General features: G+C 41.4%; 1 protein-coding gene across 3 annotated transcripts in view; it reads right to left on the reverse strand.

Moving 5' to 3' along the window:
• The window catches only part of TAFA2 (TAFA chemokine like family member 2), a 307424-nt gene extending 291498 nt beyond the window's left edge, over positions 1-15926 (reverse strand). For all 3 annotated transcript variants that reach the window (XR_008444688.1, XM_054025292.1, XM_054025276.1), the window contains exon 1: positions 14600-15926. The gene's annotated coding sequence lies outside the window, so the exon portion shown is untranslated. The remainder of the gene's footprint in view (positions 1-14599) is intronic.
• Positions 15927-24190: the final 8264 nt, after the last annotated feature.

Genomic DNA, 24190 nt, shown 5'->3' on the forward strand with positions numbered 1-24190 from the left:
TTCTTCCCAGGTGTGTGCCTGCACCAAGAACCCATACCAGAAATCCTGTGGTCTCCTCCAACCTCTGGACATCCCATCTTGGCCCAGGGAGACCATTTCCTTGGACTTTGTGGTGAAACTAACAGAATCCAGTGGTTTCACAATCATCCTAACAGTGGTAGATCGCTTTTCTAAGATGGCCCACTACATTCCCTGCATGTCTTTAGCCTTTGCGGGCAACACTGCCCAGCTCTGGATGAACAACATGGACCATCTTCCTGGCCTTCCAGATCACGTCACCTCTGGCTAGGAGCCGCAGGTTAGCGCCCACTTCTAACAAATGTAGGGCCTCATGCCACGAGTCCACACACACCTGTCCTCTGCCTACCATAAGAACATAAGAATAGCCATACCAGACCATACCAATGGTCTGTCTATCCCAGTATCCTTTCTTACAATAGTGGCCAATGCCAGGTCTTCCAAGGAAATGACTAGAACAGGACAATCATCAAGTGATCCATCCATTCCCAACATCTGGCAGTCAGAGTCTTAGGGACACTCAGGGCATGGGGTATCCATCCTTAGTCAATGGCCAAATGGAAAGAATCTACTAGATCCTAAAATGATACTTGTGATGCTACATTAACCATCATTGGGATGGCTGATCTTCACTGTTACTCTATGCCGAGTTCTCATACAATAATGCAGACCATGCATTCACAAGCCACTGCCCCTTCTTTATCACCCCAATTTCACCCACACATCACCCATATGTTCCCCCAACCCATTTTCCTTAGACCTAGAACAACACAGCCATCACATCTAAGAGGAGGTGAAGAGACACCTTGAAAAGGTAAAGGAGGATTACAAAAAGCATGCAGACAAGCATAGACGACAAGGCCCCGCCTACACCATAGGACAGAAGATATGGCTTTCTACAGAACACTTTTGCATAGACAGACTGTCAGAAACTAGACTACCAGTTCCTTGACCTGTTCTGGATTCTGTGGCTTACCTGGGACCTATGAAGCCTACCCTGAGTGTGAAGCTCTGCTTCTGAGGTCTGATTGCTACTCTGGGGCATTGGTCCACTGGCCAAGCAGCATGCACAGGAAGCTGTCTGAACAACTGGGCTCCTCCTTGTTCTGGGCTGTGTGCCTTGTGCTTCCTGTTCCTGCTCCTTGATTTCCTGGCATCCCAACCTGGCTTGACTCCTCACATCTGACTTGTGGCCCCTGATCTCCAGTTTTGATCCTGCTTCTGACCTCTTAGTATCCTATCCCATCTGCCTCTGGGATCCTGCTTTGTGACTATGGACTCTGGCTCTGACAGTAGTTCTGCCTGCCCACAACCCACCCATGACAATTATATTCATGTGAAGGAACCAATAATTATTTAGATTCTGGCTGAAACTCTGATGCTGGGATTTAATACCCATGTAACCAACTCTTCCAATATCCTCATGATTTTTTTCTGGGGATGGATCTAGCAAGGACATGAGATGTTCCAGCCTTCCCCTGAATTTCAGCCCTGCCTGGGCAAAAGATACCTCCGACTTCCTGCCCCATTTTCCCCACTACCTAGGGAAGTCTTGCCAATCAGGGCCACTGCAGGAAGCAGATAGAGGAGTTTTTGAGTAGAAGAGAGTTAGCAACCCATACCGCTGTCACAGAAGGGGAAGGAAGGAGCAGAAAAAGCCTAGCAGCTCAGGGGTGCCTTGCTCCCTCGTCTCTTTCCCGCGTCCTGTGAACAATGGGTCACTCTGTTCTTTGCTCCTCCCCTCTCCCTCCCTGCAACATCAAGTCTGGAAAAGGGAAGAGGGGGAGCTGGAACTGCCCCAACTCTCCTCCCCCCGGTCTGGAAAAGGGAGACAGCGACTCCATTGCATCTACTCCTCCTCAGGCCTGGGAGTAAAGAACCCCTGAAGCTACACCAGCAGGGGGAGCAGGGGTGAGACTGGGAGGACAGGCAGATGCAGGGTCAGAACTGTTGTAGAGGCTGGGAGTGCCTCATTAATTGCTGGGCTGGGGGACAGGCAGATGTGATGGTGGGGGAGACATTGAATTAATTTGAATGTTGGGGAGAAGTTAGAAGCCCAGTATCAGTCAGCCAGCCAGCCAGCAAGAGCTCCTGCAGCAGGGACAAACATCACCTCACCCAAATTTGGGAAATTTGGCAACACTAATGTCACATGTGCACACACTAGGGGTGGGCAAAGGGAGTTCACAAGTTAACACAGACCCAAACCACACAAATTGTCTTTTTAAAAGTTATGAGTTTGTGTTTTTTTTTTTTGTTTGTTTTAAGAGTCTGACTCGTGATTTTTGAGCAAATGGTGTTGACAATACCAGGATACTGGCAGAATGTGTTGTATGAAATACCAATTCCTTTTGTTGTTTTATGTAGTGTACTTATCATCCCACCTTCATTCATACACAAAATAAGATTCTTCCTGTTATTTACTCTGACAGAGGGTCTGGGGAATATGCCCATAAAAAAAAATTATTATTTTTATATATATATATATATATATATATATATATATATATATATATATACACACACACACACACACCTCTACCCCGATAACACGCTGTCCTCGGGAATCAAAAAAATCTTACCGTGTTATAGGTGAAACCGCATTATAGTGAACTTGCTTTGATCCACCGGAGCACGTAGCCCCCCCCCGAGCGCTGCTTTACCGCGTTATATATGAATTTGTGTTGTATCGGGTCACGTTATATCGGGGTAGAGGTGTATAGGCGAAAGAAATATTTGCTTGGAGAAGTTTAACAAGAGGCCTGACCACAAATAGAACCAGACAATCTAGTCTCTGAAATGGGATCTGAGTTTGGAAGTTAAGCATTTGACAGAGTGCTATTAATCATTAATGGTCTTTGTATCCTCAATGGCCAATCTCTCCTAAAGAATGCAGCCAGCCCCCATACTATATTGTGTGAGTAGATATCTGGAAGAAACTGGTTTGGAAAGTGGGGTGGGGGCAGTTGGGCTGGACCAGGCACTCATGTCTGACAGGTAAGCTAATCCAGAGGCAGGGGCTTGATAATGGGTCCAAGTACAGCAGTGAGAGAAATCACCAGACACAGTGGAAAGCTGGTATCTAGACAGAAAAAGGGTCTGGCAGTGTGATGGGGGATTGCTTTCAGGAGATGCAAGTTGTTCAGTTTTCTTTTTCCTCTCTGTAACGAAGCTGAAAATGCTTTTTCTAGTTTAATATACAAGGTGTGTAAATGTTAAGCAAACCATTTGTCAAGGCTGAATCCCCACTCTGTCTCTCAGAGTGCAGAAAGTGGGGGCTTGCAAGGATTCTAAAAATACTTTCCACTCCAGGCTTGTATTAAACTCCCAAGCTTACAACTTTTCTCTGACCTTGGCTTGGTAAATGGTGCCACCACCCAAAGGCACAACACACCTTTGAACCCAGGAAGGTGCACTTGGGAATTCCTCCCTGTGGGGTACCCCAAGCTCTTTTACACCCCCTCCCTCCCCCCCCGCCCCCCAGAAAAGAGCTGAGAAAGAAAACAAAGGAAATTACCTGTGGCCACCAGCTAATTAAACAACATGCACAAACCTCTTAGGACACCAAAAATCCAATCCTGTTCTTAAAAAAAGGTAGATTTTATTAAAAACAAAAAGAAAGAAAATACATCTGGAACTTAGGCTTTTGCTAGATTTTAAAAGAACAATTCCAAAAGTTAAGCACCCAAAATAGCTTTCTTGGGGCTTCAGCTTAAAGGTTACAAGCAAACAAACGCATCTGAGGTTAGCACAGAGGAGATCCACAAGACAAAATAAAGAATAAACCTGATTGGATAGGGAATGTTTAGATAGATGCAAATGATTCCTTCTAGGTATGGAAGATAATTTTTCATACCTGGTTCAAAACTTCACAGCATTCCTGCTTGTAGCATTGCTGCTCTGCCCCTACTTCTCCAGAGAAGAGACAGACAGACAAAGGGAAAGTTTCTTTCTCATTTTAAAAAGTTCTAGCCTTCCCATTGCCTCTTTTGGTCAGGTGCCCACTCCTTTTCTTTTATCTGTTGGCGTGTTAACCCTTTACAGGTAAAGCAAGCAGAAAACAGCTACCAAGACGGATTTTACAGCTAACTGGCTGGCTGTCTATCGAAGGGAGCTACACCCCCCTTCATTTATCACATCATTTTTATTTTAATTCCATTATCTTGGGGTGGGGGTATATAAATCTTGTTTTTATTAAGCTTACTATCGTGTGGGTAACTTCACTGCAGATGTCTCCAAAGAAAAGAGAACCCAGTACCCCTAAGGAGAGACACTGAAGGGCAAAGAGTCTCTGGAACCTACACTCCCCCGCTTTAGTCTTGATCAAGGGCCATGGACAAAGGTGCCCTATTCCAGTGATTTATGTTACTAATAGGCTGTGAGGGGCAAGAACAATGGGAGAAGCCAAAAGACCAAGAAAGAGATGAGAATTGGTGGGGGCGTGGGTGCACTCACTATAAATCATGCTGTTTGCAGAATGCATATATATTCAAAGCATTTTAATTATATGGAGTTATAGGTATAAATTATCACAATAATGGAGCTACACAATCTGGACCTAACTGATAGTTTTATTTTATATTACAGCTGTGTATTTGTTCAATCAAAAAGATTCTATCAGCTGTGATGGTTTTATTCACTCATCCCTACTGAGTCATCCACACATTTTCTTAAGTTTTTAATTAGATATCTATTTAATTTGAGGAATTGTTCTATTAAAATGATTAACAGAAATAATAAATGAGAATTATACACTGACACAAATGGTAGTGTCTGCACAGTTTATTTTGTATACATTTACTTGCAATGGTGTTTATTTTAAGTTATTCAAAAATATTCTCCTCTAAAAAGGGATTCTTTTAACTTTTTCGAGGCCAAAATAATTTAGACAGCCGTTTTCATTTTGGGTGATGTTAAAATAGCATCTGGAATAGTCTTTTATTTAGTACAGATAACAACTTGTGGCTGTTGTACTGACACAATGGTCTTCAGCATACAAATAAATTCAAATGAGATAATCCCCAGAGGATGGATATGGAGAAAGAATAGCCAAATAATGCTACTACTCTTGTAGGTTTCAAATTAACTGTTTCATTCTAAAGTTATAATTATCAGGAGTAATGCAGTTATTCAGTAATGCATTAAAAGAGCATAACATTTCATAGCTCATTAAATAGAAAATATATTGAAAATTTGGGAATCAGAATCATTTGCAGCTTGCTCTGAGCTGATGGGTCATGGCATACAAAAAAAAAAAAAAAACTTTTTTGGCAGGAAAGCAATCTGGTATTGCTGACTGCAGACTGTATTTACTTGACATTCAGAAAGATCATATGACGCCAATGCAGACGAGGTGAGTTTATGCAACAGTGAGGAGGAAAGGAAGGGCAAGGAGAGCATAAGAGATTAGATAATGGGTGGTTGGATGGTGTGATAGAGAAGAGAGGAAAGTGTGTGTTAGTATGGTAAGTTTTAGATAGCTATGGTGAGGGTGACTAGATTTTTAAGACATACCGTACATTCATGCCATTCTCGTTATAGCTGCGTCAGCACTTTCTTTACAAAAAGTTGTTTGTTTTTTTCCCAGAACTTTTACCATTTATCAGGTAATTAATAGACAATTTCAAGATTACTCTGCAGACCAAAATATCTATTAACTGATGGACGTTATTGCACTAAAGGTGATGTAAATAATATGCTTTTTAAAAATCAGAGCCTAAAAGTGTATTCAGTGGATTTCAAATATGTATTTACAGTAGACACAAACCTTAGGAGAGCTTTAAAATGTATAATAGCAAAATGCTTGAGAAAAGCCAATTATACTGGAGATAAACTCCAAAACATTAGACCACATATGCTCAAACAGAAAGAAGCTAAGAATGGCAAAGGTAAAGCTTCAGCTTCCTTCTTGTTTTTGTTTTTTTTCCTTACGCAATTGTACCTAACTATTACAGGGATATAAGAGCATGAAGGGAAATATGTGCAGCAGTGACCAGGTTCAGATTTAAAGATGGAAGCCAACCATCAAAAAGTGGAAGTTTCAGAAATCTTTTGTATTTCTTCCTTTTGTTGGTTGGTGTCTGAGCTGTGAAATGACTTGGCAGAATCAAAACACAGGTACCGTCAGGAAGAGTATTTCCTACAAAAGATAAGCTTTATAAACCAGAAAATAAAAAAAGTTGCCATGAGTGTGTGTATATATCTGTACATAACAAAACTTCCCCAGTCTGGGGTCCACCACAGTCAAAAATCAGCTGATGGGCGTAGGACCCTGCATTCTTTTGGAGATTCTCATTTCTCTGTCTCCCACACAACCAATTTATAGTCCTTCCCCTGGCCACCAGTGCCACCTCTTAATCATCAAGGACCAGATAACTGTAGGGTTGACAAGGTGGTACATTATCTAAATCCAGAGGGAAGAGAGAGCCTAGGATTCCAGTTTATGTACACAAAAACAGGATCTTAAAATGGGAGGTGTTGGTCAATTTTAACCATCAATAGCACTACCAGTTCTACCTAGAACCATATCTGAATATACTGTACATTGCATTAGTGCACATTAACAACACGTCTTTCCTTGGGTTCTCGTAACATCAGAAAACAAAAAGACAATATCTTTACTTATTTGTTACTATCACCAGACCACAAGATAAAACTAACAGCCTTAACTTATATACAGCTGGGCTCTTCTTTGTTAAAATACACAGTTAAATGGGTCTCAAAACAAGTTAAATATAAGTACCGGAATGCAGTCATGTTGATATTTTCTTGTTGGAATACTGTAACCAATTTTTTTCCTAATTAAGTTCTAAATATGACCTCATTTTTTGAGAGACTATCAATATCTTGTATTCAGATGGTGACATTTTATTCTATTTCTACACTAGTGACATCACTTTTGAACAATAAGACAACTATATTTGTTGTTTGTAATACTAAAATGCCTGGGTAGCTAATATAACCGTATAAAACTATCTGCTATTACAGCCTGCTTAGATTTTATTTCTATCTTTGTTTTAAATGTAAGTGTATGTAATATTTGTCATTGATGGATTATGGAGAATTTAAGTCGTGCATTTATCCACGGAGCTTGGATAACAGTGCAAGATTCTCAGTGGCTTGTTGGTCTAAGGCAAAGGTTCTCAGAATGTGGGTTGGGATCCCAAAAATGTTTTAATGAGGTCGCCAGTGCTGGTATCAGACTTGCTGGGGTCCTGGACCAGAGCTGAAGCCCAAGTCCCACCACCCAAACCGGGGCTCAGGCTTCAGCCCTAGGCAGCAGGGCTCAGGTTACAGGCCTCCTGCATAGGGCTGAAACCCTTGGGCTTCAAGCTTTGCCACTTGTAGTGGTGGGGTCAGACAGGCTCAGACTTCAGTCCCCATTCCTGGGGTTGTGTAGTAATTTTTGTTGTCAGAAGGGGTTGCAGTACAATGACGTTTGAGAACCGCTGGTCTAAGGGTATGATTTTTTCTTAGGGTAAAAAAGATCCCTGGTTCAAATCCTGGACAACCCCTCACAAAGACTGAGATTGGTCCTCTGTCTTTAAAATCTGGAGGTGAGGCTAGATTATCACAATGGTCCCTTCTGGCCTTGGAATCTATGAATAACATCCCGCCTCAACCCTGGTCACTAAGCAGCAAGAGTGTAGTCTGCATACATTTATAGGCCCCAATTCAGCAAAGTTTTTAAGTGCATGCCTAATTTTAAGAATGCAAGCAGTCCCACTGAAGTCAAATGGGGACTATTCACTTGCAAAGCATGTGTTTAAGTGCTTTGGTTGATAAGGCCTCAATCTTTGGCCATCAACAGCAAGCATGCCATTTTTGTCGATCGCATTTGTGGTTTTTTTTATCTGGACATTGGATCAATAGAAACTGGACTGAGACCACCAGCTCATTTCACATAAACCACCAGAAAACTTTCAAATGGTATTCACTTTCAGTAATTATTGGCCTCGGTCGAAATTTCAGGTAGTGACCTAAATGGGAAAGGCCCTGAATCACATTATCTATCCTCTGAGCCATCAAGACACCATTCCCTTGTATTTTACACTATTACATGTAATGATACAATATCTTGCTCTGAAGCATGGTCCAGCTTAGAACTCAAAGGGCCAAACTGAGATCTTAGGTTGCACAGAGGTACATTCCTAAAAAGCCTCAGCTGTGACGGTAACCACAGAACATAGTTTTAACAAACTACTCCTGGATCCCCCAAACCTGCTGTTGTGAGACTGCATATTACTAAGACATAAATAAGTGTACTATATTGTTTTTAAATATTATTAAGACCTTATCACATATTAGACAATTGCTGTTCAGTTTTACTAAGTCAATGAACAAAGCATAGCTGTGATGCATTCTCCTTGCATTTTGGGAACAAAGAAATTGCAATGCTGGATCAGACCATGGTCTATCTAGATCAGAATTCTGTCTCCAATCGTGACCACAACCAGCTGCTGCAGAAGAAGGTGCAAGAAACCCTGCAGTAGGTCATTATGGGATTACCTGCCCCAGGCAAAGTTTCCTCCTAACCCCCTCTAAGTTAAACATTGGTTCATGCCTCAAAGCATGAATTTCTCTCTCTTACAAAACATACATCTTAATACGTACCATTATAACTATGGAAATTCTTGCTGTTCATATAAATGTCCAGTACTCCTTTTCTGTTGTGTATGTCCACTTGCTAATTTGCAGAGTTCAGCAATTTGATATGGCCATCCCTGTCATTAGTGCAAATAGGTGAAGATTCTCATCACTAAGGCTACATACATGTTAGTCAAGGGTATTTTTAGTAAAAGTCCTAGACAAGACACGGGCAGTAAACAAAAATTCATGGCCCGTGACCTGTCCATGTCTCTTACTATGTACCCTTGACTAAAACTTGGGGGTAAGGGAGTGGCCTGGGGGGCACCGCATGGCCCAGGACCCATGCTGGTGCTGGGGGGCAGGTGGCAGCGCACAGCCCAGGACCTGCATTGATGCTCGGGGGGGGGGGGGAGGGGGGAGGGTGGAAAGGGGAGGGAGTGTGCAGTTGGTGGGGCTGGCAGGCTCCCTACCTGGCTCCCCACCTCCCCAGAAGCAGTGACATTCCCCTCCCTTAGCTCCTAGGCAGAGGCATGGCCAGGCATCCCTACGTGCTGCCTGAGTGCCAGCTCCACAGCTCCCATTGGCCGGGAACCACAGCCAATGGGAGCTGCGGGGGTGGTGCCTGCAGGAGGAGACAGTGCACAGAGCTTCCTGGCCACACCTCTGCCTAGGACCTGAGGGATGTTGCTGCTTCCAGGGAGCCCACCCCGAGCCCTCACCCCCTCCTACATACCAACCCCCAGCCCTGAGCCCCCTCCCACACACAAACTCCTGCTGCTGCCGGGGGTTGGGGGGGGGGGGGAAGATGCGATGGCCCGAGGCTGCCCCAGCAACAACCAGTGTAGCTGGCCTGGGAGCTGCCCAAACTGTTCAGGCAGCCCCTGGGCCAGCTGCACCAGCTGCTGCAGAAGTCATGGAGGTCCCCGAAAGTCACAAAATCCATGACTTCTGTGACAAACTCACAGATTTACTCATTGTCCACCTTTCCAAAAAGCTGTCAGTATTGTTGCACATTATAGTTCATAATTTGTCCTTTCCTTGGCATTGTTAAATAAGATTCTCATAAGACAAAAGACTATATACAATGGCACAGTGGTGTTAACAGACTTATATTCGTGATTCACATTATGAGGGTCAAAAATAACATGTCCACTGCAGCTACCAGAAACTCTATTAACATAGTAGCCATTATGAGGTTTGATAACCTTATAACAGGAGGTTAACTAACCCTCTTCCCAGCTCACACACATGCATTTATATAGGTGACTGGTTCCATATTGCTTAAAATAAAAGATCTGTTCTTGCTTACTCATGTGAGCAATCTGCTAGCATGAATAAAGGTCTGCAGGATCAAGTCCATAGAAAACATTTTCCATAAACCGCATGACAAATCTTACATCCATCACCAGCTACAGTTGCAAAGCATTCTGCAGAAAACTATTCTGATGTACCAGAAAAGAAGAAAAAGCTAAGAAAGCATGTTTGGCTACTTGTCTCCATTTTATCTAAGTGTACAGTGTCCCACCATAATTACTACTGTGAAGCATGATCACATTATTATTTTCTCTCTCCGAACTGTTTTTGGAAATACGTTTCAGGAAGGGAGCTATATAAAAATGAATTGAATTGTATATCTGTGGAAGTGAGAAAGCGATGCTGTTATGGAAGAGTGCTTTCGGCTGACATGATTATTTTGTTGTTTTCCTTTGATAGACAACTGACTGTACATAGTGATAAAAAGATAGCTGGAGATGGCCAGGTGCAGAATTAGAGCATAGAAATCCCAGCTTTACTGTGCTTTATCTAACACAAGGAAATGGCTACAAGCCAAATGAAATGATTGTTATTGGTGATGTCACCATTCACCATATTCCCAAGTAATTAAGGTCTCATTTGCAATGTGGCTACCAGCTGACATTATGTCTGCATATTGGATGTAGCTGGGTTTTGCAAACCTAACTTGGGTTTTTAAATACAAACATATTTCTATGATTTACAAAACAAAATACTTGGGCCAGATACTCTGCTGGAGTAAACTGGCACAGCTCCACGGGCAGTCCTCTCTTTTTAAATGAGGTTTGTAGTTTGTGTTCAACTATAGAGGTTTATGCTTAAAATGTATTACATATAGGTTAGTTTAATGTTTAAACGCTCTATAAATTTAACTCCATGTTGTACAGCCAGTAAGCAACAATAATAAACAGATACATCTCTACAAAGGAAACCAAAATGGAACTGTTTGCATTTACATTTTTTTACCTAAAATATCCTCAGAAATAAAGTGAAAATGTAACGATGTTCTATATCTAGAGATAATGGGACAGATCCTCAGCTGGTATAAATTGTCATAGCTTCCAATGGAGCTATGACAATTTACACCGGCTGACAAGCTGCCCCATTATTTGAAAATGCAAAGAATAGGTTTGTATTTTTTAATATCCAGAAGAAGCTGATGAATATAACAAAAAGGCCCTCAATCAGAGCACAAACATTTATTTCCATTCTTTAAGAACCCTATTTCAAAGGGAAAATGGAATGGAGTACCTGTATTTTCAAAGGAAATGCCATTTCCAGCAGAATTACACAATTTTACAAAATCAATGGCTATGAGACAGTGGACATGTCAGTACTGCCTTTCATTTAAATGTGATGACTAAATATAGATTGTAAATATGAGAACCAACATTAATTAATTGGTTTTCGCAGTCCTTAGTTTCTTTGCCCTTCACAGTGGCATGCAGTCTGTTTGCTTTAATTTATTTTCTTTGTTTTGATGATATTTGATTAATAAATACATTGATGAATTGCATTTGTAAATGCCATCCATAGATCACAAGAAAAGAGTATGCTTGATGTTCCTATTATGGCGATTTTGGAAGATTTTTTTTCCTCCCTCAACTTTTAGTATTTAGCAAACACACACACACACACACACACACACACAGTGCTGCAGTGCTGAATAAAGTTCCCTGTTCTTATCTGAATTTTCAATGAACAAGCAGCTGCAGAATAATGTGACTTAATGAGGCACTTCTAATAAAATACAGCACAACTTAAAAGAGAGGCATACAACTGTTTGCTCACTGATAGACCTATCATTCAAAATAAAATGTCAAAAAAATGGTCACATTTTATATATGACTAGTAAATTATATGATTTCCTAGTTTCCACAGTCACTGATGAGTGCATGAGATTGACAAATGTTTGTATTTTACTATTACCTGTAGTCAAACCTAACACATAATTACATAGCACTAATCTTCTTCTAATTGACTATTATGCTTTACACAATTACTAGTAGGCAATAATACATTCCAGAAGAAAGATAGGATTACACCATTAAATATTACATGTAAATGTGGTGACACATATTTGAAAAATCCCTAGATATTTTGTGCCCACCAGAAGTCACACAGACTGTTAGCAAAGAGCTCCTTTAGCAGAAGTCTCTTTCACTTAATAGATAAAAGGAAAACCAATGTATTCATTCTTGAAAACAGTCATTCTATCAGCTCCACTGATTAAATTATGAAAGTTGATGGCTACTAAATGCTGTTGTGCAATCTCAAAGCAATGCGGTGGCCTACCTGCTTTAGCATAAATCTAAACGAGGCTCAATGAATCTTCAATCTGCAATTTGCCATTGTAACTGAATCTCGCTAGTATTATCTGTCTACATACATATTACAATTCTCAACTCCACTAATTCTGCTTATGGTCCCCACTAGCACTATCAACTGCATGACTTTTGCCTAGGTGTAAAGTAAAATCCCCTGGTGCTCTTGAAGAGACGTGCAAAAACGTTACACTATATGTCAAATACATGATAAAGTGCTAGATTAGCTCTCATTCACTGACTAAAACAGTATGACAGGAATCAAGATTTTATTTCAAAATCACCTATCAACTAGACAGCATATCTAAATTCATTCTTTCAAAAGCTTCCTGCTCAGATAATATATGGGATTCAGTATAAATATGTTGTGAATATCAAGACTGATCTAATCCAAAATGAGTGATCACTGTAGTCCCCTCTTCACTAAAATCATGATACTGAAATAGTTTACGTTTACAGCAAGAACAGTATTGTAGCTTGGGAAATCAGGGCAGCAATAAACTGAAAAAAATAGATGCTCAGGTGAACATCACCAATACAATATCAAAGCTGTGTAAGTAATCAGCTAAAACTCAGTTTTAGCTGAATTATTTTACCACTGTTACTTGAACAATTATGAAATTAAGATTAGATATATAGGTATATTCACAGTGTAAAGTGACTAGAATGTTACTGCGACAGAACAAGTATAATAAATAAATCCTTTGTGCCCCTTTTAAAAATTGTCTTAGAAGTAGGTCATGTTTCTCAAGTTTACCTAAAGCCATATTTCCTGGTGGGACCGGACTATTTAGTTTGTTTAGGTTTTTATGTTATGCTCCATAAAGGAATCTTACATTACTATTTTTAATTTGCTTGTATCACCTAATAAAGTAGATTTAAAATGTTAAATTGGTACCCGTCTGAATGTTAATGTCTAAAAGCAGGTGGTAAGAAAGAGCAACCAGATAATCATCATTTAGTCAATAGTCGTTTAAATTTATACAGTGCTGTCAGAAGATGCTAACACCCTGGATATTTTATGGGGCTGCATGTGTTTATTATTTAAAATTAACAGTTCTTCAGGGGTCAAAGCAAGATTTCTTAATTACAAAGCCAAAATTTATTATTGTGGAGGGTTATACAGTTGTTTTTTAAAACAAATTAATACTCTCCAAGCAAAGAGTGGAAAGAGACCGTTGTAACTACACATATATATTAATTCAAAGTTCTTCAGGCAGTTGTTGAAGCTCCTGGTAAGGATGAGGAATAAAAGAGAAAAGCATGACAACTCTGCTCCTAGCAGGGCACTGAAAGCTGCTGCTCTTTGTGCTTTGCATATACAGCCTGTGCGGCTAATCCCACAGTTAGCTTTACAGGGAAATAAAGCAGATATTTTAAAAAACTGTCTTGCACAAGTACAATGGGGTGGAGAGGCTGGGAGGGAAAAACCTTCCCACTATGAAACAGAATACAGATAAAACGCTATTGAGCCGTTAAACTAGTTTCTTGAAATGGAAAGAAACAAGCAAAACATATGGGCAAGAAATGTCTCAGGTTAGATACCACGATTTGGGGAACATTTACAGAAAAAGAACTGAAGTCAAACCATACGTTATATAGACCATTTTTAAACTATTCCTCAAGTGATTCATTCTTTAACCTCTCCCTTAAGCCATCCAATAGAGTGATCTGTCTCCAAACAAAATACATCTCCCAATATATGGGGCTCTGGAAGTTATCAGCCGCGCTCTTTATGAAAATAGTTACGTAGAGAACCCGATAGTCTTACTAAAACGTCCACCGTTTTGCAGAAATGAGGAGGATTAAATAATCAAAAATGGACAGAATGTGGAGAATTCAAAGAAGTGACCTGACACATCTCATTGATCCATATTAGTGCATCACTGGGCTATTTATCAGGAGTCCAGTAAGTTTACAAACCAGAACTGAACTGGAAAGTGGAGTGAAATTAAAAATAGTTCTTTAATCAAAACAGGCTTTTCTTGAACTTTTTTGTACCGGGGAGGAGGGCTTGGAATAATCGACTCACTTAAATACCTTTCCTCACCCTCGTCTCTCCTCCCCCCAATTCACTACAACTTCTCCCCTCTACCTGTTTCCTCGCCCAGCTCTGATCGGATGTTAGAGTGACTGACTGGATACTTCCCGCATCTCTCTTCACCAAGGGTCCAGACAAGACAAAACGAGGGCCGGGAGCTCGCCACAGTTTAACAGAGTGGGGGGGATCTCCCTTTACACTCACCCGAAACCCGCACAACAACAAAACTGTATGGGGGGGGGCAGGGAACCTGGGGAGCCTGAGAGCTGGGAGCAGGAGCTGCAGCTGCCTCAGCCCCGTCACATCTGGAGACAGCTGGCACCTTCTCACCTACCTGCAGCCCCGCTTCCTTTTGGAAACGCCTAGCGATCCTCCTTCAGGTTCCGGGGGGAAACTCCAGCCTTATCGCACTTGCATCGCTTACAAAATCCCAATCCTCCTCCGGCATCCACTGGCATGAATTTGTTGGGGGGGGGGGGTGTTTTAAATTTGCTGTGTGGGGGTTTCCCCCCCCTCCTCTCAGATTTTATCTTGAAATAAAACAGGGATCCGGCAAGCAGGTGCAGGGGGGCGAGGGGGCTTTGGAGGGAGAGGTTGGGGGGGGGGGGTGTTCCTTGTGCACAATTTAAAAGTGATCACAGATTTTTTTTATAAAGGAGAGATATAGGTTTTATCTGCTAAAAAAGGACAGCGCCGCTCTCGCCCCTTTGCCAGATCAGTGAAGGTCCCGATTCAGCCTTGCAAGCAGAGAAAGAAGCAAAATTAACCGCGTCCTGCAGCAGTCCCCCTCTGTTATTCCACCTCTGATTGGTCTGCTTTTAATACACAGCAAGACTTTGCCCCCTCTCGCCTCGCTCCTTCTCCCTCTTGGGAAAGGTAATTGGAGAGTAAGAGATTCACCTGCAGGGAAAAAATCAGCCCGCACGTACTTCTCCAGATTGCTGGCTGGCTGGCTGTGGTGGGATTGTTTTAGACAAGCTGAGGCAGCTGGTGGGGCTTTAAATAAATTCAAGCCAGGCACGTCCTGATGAGGCGGGAGATGGTCCTTGCCTCCCCAATGTTTATCTCCCCACTGCTGCCCCAGCTCCTCGATCCTTCTTGCAGCCCCTGCTATGTCCGAGCTGTGAACTAAGGTCCGGTTAATAGATAATGTGGCGGTGCTGCTGCCGTTGTATTGCTGGTAGCCTTTCCAGGAGTTCTACCGTCAGAGTTTCGGAGAGACTAACTAGCCCCATGCACATCGTGGGCTGAATTGTATGTCTGCCTTAGATCTTCTCTCTCTTCTCCAGCACCCACACACAGTCACCACCCGGGAGAAAAGGGTGCGGGTCCAAGCACGTGTGTCGTTTCTTTCCCTTCAGAAGAAAGGGGAAAGCAGCCAGGTTAACACAAATAAATAGAGACACAAATGAGTAGAGGAAACGAAAAATCCATTCGGACCCAGTTTTGCAACTCCCTAGAACGCCAATCGCTGGGAGAAAAATGAGCGTGGAGTTGGTTTCCCCTTTAAAACCAATCTCTTGAGGGAGATTTCCCCTCCTTTCTTTATTGTGACCAATTCATGAATGAATGAAATCCCTTCAGACTGGGAGAGAGCCCATTCATAGCCAGGAAAACCTGGGGCTCCTGGGTGAGCTTTGGAGTAAAATGATATTGAATAGGATCGGGCTGGGCTGCCTCTCCCCCCAGCAGCCACTGAAGAAGCAGCTGTATTGCTGCTGCGAGAAAAACCAATGCGCCGGGTGGCTGCAGCAGAAAGAGGGACAGAGGCAACCCAAAGCCAAAAGCTGGCCTGTGTCTCCCTCCAGAGGAAGAACACACACATATACTGACTACAGCCGATTTGAAATCTACACAAGGAAGGATCTTTGATCCCAATGACACACAACATTGGGCGCTTGGGAGTAGCTTTTGAATGGACATTCCAAGAGGTCATTTAGTAAGGTCACAATCAAGTCCAGTTTACTGCGTGTGGCACTTATCTATGGGACCATGGTCTTATTTTTATTCTTCCCTTATTTCGCTTTGTGGCCTTAGCAGCGCAATGATCCCTTAGTTGCTGCATTTTTACTTTATTTTATTTTTTGCCATTGGTGATTTGATCCTTTGGCCCAAGGATCTTGGTTCACATAATCAAAACATGCACTTGGGAAAGGCTTTTAAAAACATGAGGCCACTCTTAGACACTCCTGCCTCCCTTCCTGTATGTTATTCTGCTTGTTATTGGCTTTTTATGCATTTCCTCTTCTCACCCCTCTTTTTATCAGCGCATTTAGGAGGATATTCTTAATAGTGCTTTCTTTGCTTTGGAATAGGTTTATTCTTGTACAGCACATGCGGTGTTTACAAATGAAATTATTATGGGATAAACTTGCCACCTTTTGTTGAGTAGCACCTGCACCTCAGCCCCCGTAAAGGTGGCAGAATCTGGTCCTATATCATTACTTTTGCTTAATAGAGGAGAGGTAGTTTAAGGCACATATTCTGTATGCTTTGCCTCTCCAGTTAACAGAGAGATCTCCAACAATATGACAGAGGTATTAATAAACTAGACAATACAATTAGATGTGTGGGTGTCTATTTATTTTACTGGTTGCAAAAGGTTTTACATGGGTGTCAATCAGTGCAGAATTAAGCGTCCATGATATATTTCATCATTCATTCATTGACAGGTTTAAAAAAAAATCACCCATACAAATAATAAGATTAAACTGTCCAAGAAACAACTTCTGCAAGTCCCTTTACTGACACCCAAACCCTGTATGATGGTAGTCAGGGAACTGTATGGGAAGGAAAGTGAAAGAGAAAAACAGCAGAGCAGATTTTTTTAATCTACATTTGTAAAACATTGTATTATTTGAAAAAGTCACCAGAGGCATAAAAATCAATAGAGTCAAAAAAAGAAGACAACTAAAGATTGCAGATAGCTCCATAATGACTGCCCCTCCCTCACTAGTTCAGCACTGCAGGGGGAGTTAGAAATAGGCTGGCCTGGAAAGTGAAAGTAAAAAGTATTCTTGTTTTGTGATATTGCATGTAACAATTCTAGCAAAAACAGACACTGCTGTGTGAGGGCTCTGGAGGCATTAAAGGATTGTTGGATTTTAAAACAGTGCAGTTTTACTTCATTAATTTGAATACATCTGATGCCACAAAAAGATAATTGAACTAGTGAGTAAGTGTGCTGCTGCATTCCAAACAAGCTAAAAGTAATGCAGAAGCAGCACTGGAAACACTACTAGTAAGGAATTAAAATAACCAAGACACGGGGTTACAAGGGCATGTCTCAGTTCTTATACTGTATCCATCATTATACAATCTGAATGCCTCAAATGTGGTGGTGTTGCGAGGCCACGAAATGAAATAGGCCCCAATCATGATTAGTGTCCAGTTGCTCTAGGAACTGTGCAGACACATAGGAAGACAGGGTCCCTTCCCTGAAGTGGTTATAGCACAATCTGACAGAAGACAAACTACAGCTACAAACAATAGAGGAGAAAAGGGAGGATGAGAGCAAAGTCATTCCTTCCCCATTTGTGGGGTTCTTTCATACAGTAATAAGAGAAAGAAAAATATTTAAATAAAAATACAACAATGTAATTTTTAAACAAAAGGAAACAAAAGTTGGCAGGGGTACTCAGAGCAAGGGCAGTATCTGAAACTATTTTTTTTTTTTTTAAACTTCCTACATTTCAAGTTGAAGTATCCCTCTAAAGAACATGGCTGGGAGGGATACAGTCTCAAAATGTGGTAGTAGCACAACCATGAACATTCTCAGTCTCTTCCTTGCTCAAGCCTAGCTGCTAAACAGAATGAAAGGAAAAACTGCCCCTTATTGGATCCTGGTAGACTCAATTAAATGTTGCCTCTTAAAATTTGATGAGCCTATTAACAAGGGTGCTGGAACAGTTTGTATAGTGGGGGTGCTGAGAGCCACTGAATCAACCTGTAAACCCTGTATATAATGGAAACCACTTCAAGCCAGGAGGTGCAGCAGCACCCCCAGCAGCCTTAGTTCCAGCACCTATGCAATACTTTTGCACCCAATATGGTGCTGCTCCTGCAAGCTGTTCCAGGCAGACAGACCCCTCCTCTGCCCACACAGAGCTCCCCTGACTTCATCTCTACATGAACACGTAAGTCCAGACAGATTGAACCATTTGGGAGACCGGGACCTTAGTTTCGCACTCTGCGCACATATGCCTGTGTCATGACCAAACCCGACCCAAAAGTGTTGAAATAGTCTGTACATTGTATATTAACTTGTTCACCTTTAAAGAGGGCTTATGACATACTAATCAATTAATCCTGATGTCATGCCATTATAAAGATTAGGGTTATATACTTGAGTTTTTAGTGTCCCTCACAAAGTGTCTCTTACAAAGAGAAAGAATTGAACTTCAAATATCAAAATATGTTGGGACACATACTAGTATACCCAGCCCCAGGAGGATCAACCAGGTGCTATAGGCTCCTACAACACCCTCTTCCCTTCAGCTGGCATAGAGGGAGTGTGGGTCCTAAACTGCACCAATCCTCAGTTGCTGTTTCATTGCTATAATTTATGCCTGGGAACCCATTCTACACACAGCACCCCTAGCATTAAGAAAGTACAAAAGTGAGCTTTATGAGGATGCCTTTACACGCACCCACATAATTCTGCCATGTACTGCTCAGCTATAGCCAAGAGTCTGGTCCACTAGGTTTATGGTTCACTAAAAGCCTCTGGACAATCCAAATTCTTGCTCAGTAACATGTTGCTAATCAATACAAAGTGTCATTAAAAACTGAAGGAAAGTGAAAAGGCAATGGAGCAAAGTTTTTCTGGAGCTCTTTAACAGATCTCCCGTAGGAAACTATTAAAATCACGATGGTTATTGGATTCTAAAGGAAATACAATTTTAAATTAGAATAGTAGAATCCAGTGCTGACTAGAGAGAGGGAAAGAGAAGTAATTATACTGGAGCTCTGAGCTCAGGGCCCCCCTCTCCCCAAAAAAGTCTAACATCTGTGTAAATAAAGTGAAATAGGAGGGGTTAGGGCCCTGGTGAACATGATGTACTGGGCTCCCAAATTTCTCTCGATGGGCCTGGTGGAATTGTCACTGATTTTCCAAAACTTCCACATGACACTGAAAACGAAACAGAAGCAACTGTGCTTCTGTTACATAACATACAAGCCATTCGAAGAACTGTTATGTGCTTTTCTTTTCTTCCATTTCCAACCACTGATCTTAAAGCATGCAAGCCCCTGAAGTAACATGGATCACAAAGTACAATGGCAACACACACAGGTGTTGAAGATGAAGAAAGGACACCGTCCAGGACTGAGGCCTAGTCCTCACTAAAAAGTGTGAAAAAACACAGCCCTGACTGATATAGTTATGCTTACACAACCCACAGTGTAAATACTGCTATGCTGATTGAAGAGGGCTTTCGTTGACATAGCTAACTTCATTTGGGGAGGTGGTGTCCCTACACTGACAGAAAAACCTGTTCTGTTGGTGTAGGCTGCATCAACACCATGGAGTTATGCTAATATAGTCTCAATAGCATAGACCTACCCTGAGAAAGAGGATACCCAAGTCCTTTGCCTCCGTTTGTCAAGGAGATATTGTTGATATTGCTTTCGCGGAAGCTTAACTGTTTCACTTAAGTTTGGTAAGAAATAGGAACACTAATAATTCTTTAATTCAAAATATCAAAAACCATATATTTTGAAAATGTTACAGCTCAGAAAGCAGCAGGAAATTACAAAATATAAATTATTGCGCAAGCTTCCCCCTTGTGGTACATTAAGGTACAATCCTTAATTATGTGAGCACTTATTAGGTCTCAAATGCCATATAGTTTTTTCCACGCCCACAATCTTGTATATGTGTGGGGCTGGAAGAATTAGATGTTTATCAGTAAGTGCCAGTAAAGATTAATTTCATTGTACACACACAAACCAATGAAAACACATTTCCATCGATAATAATCAAAATATGCAAATAGGCATCATAAGAAAAATGCTACATAAATCAAACTCTAATGAGTTCTTAAGTGATATTTACTTTGTATATTTTGACATGTGATGACAATTTGTATCTCAATGGTTGTAAGCTTTAACTTTTTGAATCTCAATTTGTACTGTCATTAAATAATTGTCTGACCTCCCCATAATTTCCCATAACTATGAAAATTTAAATTGATAAAAATAAAAAAATGCTTAAAAACAATCAATATTGTGATACTCTGTACCGCAATGTAGCACCCTAGAACCCCCATATTCACTACTCTTATTATAATATGTTTTGTACAAAGTATACCTTGTGAAGTATCATTTTAAAAGTCTTGATCCGATGAAAATTAATATTCTGTTGGCTTGTGTGTGTTATTATATGTGAAGTGATGTAGTATTGCTATTGTATTACTGAAATATGTTGTAAAGTTGAAACACCCACAACCAGCTTTCAGTTACAACAAAGGAGAATCCATCAATAGCCAGAGAGGATTAATGGCTCATCAACACCCAATCCAGTATCCCAGAGACTTCTCGGTGAAGGCACGTATGCCATGGGGGCGGACTAACACACATCACAGCAAAGATCTTCAAGAGAGGTAGTGACATCATCACATGGCCTCTCCCTCCTCCATCTCAACACCTGGAGGGCATCTGGAAGACAAAGACTTTGAACTGGGGAGTTTGGTCCCATGCTGGAAAAGGGTCCAGTCTGTGCATTGAGGAACTGTAACCTGCTTGTACCATCTGTCAAGGCTAAATCCCCACTCTGTCACTCCGAGTGCAGAAGTGGGGACTGCAAGGATTTTAAACATTAATACTGGCCACTCCAGGCTTGTATTAAACTCCCAAGGTCACAGCTTTTCTCTGACCTTGACTTGGTAACCACTGCCACCACCCAAATGTAAATGCTGTCTCTTCAGCCCAGAGAGCAAAGGGAAAGTTTTTCCCCAATTTAAAAAAGTTCTACCTTCCCATTGGCTCTTTTGGTCAGGTGCCCACTTCCCCCCCCCTTTACCTGGGGGACTTTTTAACCCTTTACAGGTAAAGCAAGTAAAGAACAGCTACCAAGAGGGATTTTACAGCTAACTGGCTGGCTGTCTATCAAAGGGAGCTATCCCCCGCTTATTTATCACACCATCTTTCAGGGTTAGAAAAGCTTTTTGATTCAACTCTTGCTTAGACTAAAAGTTTAGGATTTAGATTGCGTGTTTCTATTTCTTAAGATAACTATCTCTGGTATCCCTTTATAATCACTTAAAATATCTTTTTGTACTTAAATTTATTTGGGAATAGAGTGGTAGCAAGGAGGAAACCTAGTGGGAGAGTAAGCCCTGATATCCTTGCCTGACTAGAGAAAGGTGACAAGTACTCTGGCGAAGTGTAGAGCAGCCAGTGGGGGTGGACAGATTTCAGTGGTAAGCCCTCATAAAGAGGACAGTATTTAGATATTGTCTTCTGTTAGGAGATTCCAGGGGGAGGGCTCTGAGAGTCCCAACCTGAGAGAAAGGAGAATCTAAAGAGGTTCCCAGGGAGAAGGCCTGTGAAAGGCTGTAGTAGATGGAAGCCTAGGTAAGCAACAGCAAGGAGTTGGACTCAGCAGACCTTAGTTGCTGGTTTGAAGGTCCTTGGACTGTAACCATTTTCAGTGAGTGAGCCCGGATTCCTCTACCAGCCCCTGTTATGGTGGTTAAGGTTACTAAAGGGGACAAGACAATGGAGAGCCCTGAGAAAGGCGCACTAGGACCATAAGGCTCAAAGTTGAGGCTGCAGACCAGATACAAGGACACTGACCTTTTATTTTGTTGGACTTTTACTCTGGAAGGAGTGGACTAAATCATGACCTAGCTGGAGGGCTGAGCTATGAGAGAACCACCACCACAGTGATGGTTGGCAGAAAGCCCCAGATTGTGAGAGAGCTGCCATGCCCAGCCACAAGGAGGTGCTCTAGCAGTGAGTGAATCCCTTCAGTGGGACACCTTAATTTTTTTTCATTCCTGTATATTTGTTTCATGGTTGTAATGGTCCACTATTTCCTTGTCAGAGTTAAATATAAGTTTCTCTTCTCTCCTTGAGCTTTTCAGGATACTGGGTATTGAGTGGCTATATTTTACTAAGTAAGTGTAAAATTCAGTTGTATAGTGGCCTGTAGTGAATGCTGACTGCAGTGGACCAGTGCCTCAGCCATTCATGGGATGAGTTAGCTAGGTATTAAGCTGAAAAATTAAGTGGTCTATATGTGCCAGAAACTTTCTAACATTATGCCACATACCATAGATTAAGTAATAAAGAACCATTTACCGTGCAATTTATAAACAAATGACTTTAGACTATCAATCATACACAGACTAGTACAAAATACTATGTGAGTATCGAAGGTAGAAAAAACTGCATGATATATTATATGATCTGAGTAGTACATGATACTGTATTAGTCAAAAGCAATCAGACTGTGGCTATTTTTCAGAAGCCTGACTGAGCCCTTTATGAGCATTACTGAACGTTTAATTTGGTCTCTGCCATTGCCATTTTTTCTGCTATTTTTATCATAATTTGTACCGGATATTGCTTGCTGGTGGATTTTAACTGGATATTACTAGTGTTGCATTGGTACTGCTGAAAAATAGATTACAATGTATTAAATTAAGGCACAGAAGCCATATGTCCCTTGTAGTGGCAAAAGCCCCTACAACAGATTTATTGAACATCACACAAATGTACTTACATACTGCATATTCTAGGGAAGAGGAGACATGAGAAATGGGTAAGCAAGAGAGGAGAAAGCAACAGTAAAAGTCAAGAAGCAACCCAGCTGTGGAAACTTTTGCCATTGACTAGTATAAAGAAGAAACAACAAACAAGGTGCATAAGCCCCAGAAGATAATTCTTGATGCTAACGAGTGAAAATACTGCCCCCCTCATGCTTATGTAGTGAGTGAATTCCAATAACATCTCATCCCCATTAGTTTACACTTCGGTGATACCAGGGCTGGCCTGTGAGGCCCAGGAAGAACATAGCTGTGGTCTTCACTCCTCAGCATGATTTTGAAGAGCTCAAAATGTCCATGCACCAAAAATAAATAAGTAAATAAATAAAATTGATCTTAAGTTCCCAGCCCTTTTTCTTGCAAAGTTTATCTTTAAAAACAAAGCAGGCCAATTACTGAGTTTAAATACTATTTTTTTTTTTTAAATCCGCAAAGCGAAGCTGAATGCAGGTTAAGCTGAACAAATGGAATTGTATTAAACCCTGTGCACTGCTTTGTCCATGCCACTGAGTTGCTTCCACCTAACGCCTCACATTGCTGGTTTTCCTAGTGACTCATTAATAACAGTCCCTCCAGGAAACATTGGCCCTCTGACTCCAGTTTCGCTGATCATGATACATCTTCTCTATTTTACAAACATTTAAATGTATGTGTTAAACATATAATTAATGCTCAGATTCCTACACAATGTCCTTATGGCCAGAGATTGCTAGTGCATAGCCAAGTTACTCATCTTTTCCACAGACTAAGCTGATGATAGTTTTGAGATAGTTTGGGCTCCACTGCAGTTGCCTGTTGGGAGTACCACTGCTACATTCATGACTGCTTTAGTCTACTCTTTCTGGTTTCTCTCTAATGGCTGGATCCTCACAGGAATTCCTATCTCCAGGGCTGGTAGGTCCTTGGTTGACCAGTCATACTCTAGTGAGAGCTTTCTCTGATTGTTGACCATCTCCTTTTGGTGGTGTCTCCATCTTTCTGGCTGCAACAGATCTCCCCTCACCTGTAACTGGATTTTGATCCTTTGCTGGACTGTTTTGGCATCACAGTGATGAGGTATTCCTGGGTGCCTAAAATGCTAACAAGGGGTCTGCACCAGAAGGAAAAAGCCTTGTTGTTGAACAATCTCTTAGCTGTTTTCACAGCTGATTCCA

Source organism: Malaclemys terrapin, chromosome 1 (assembly GCF_027887155.1).
Source record: "Malaclemys terrapin pileata isolate rMalTer1 chromosome 1, rMalTer1.hap1, whole genome shotgun sequence".
Classification (NCBI taxonomy): Eukaryota; Metazoa; Chordata; order Testudines; family Emydidae; genus Malaclemys; species Malaclemys terrapin.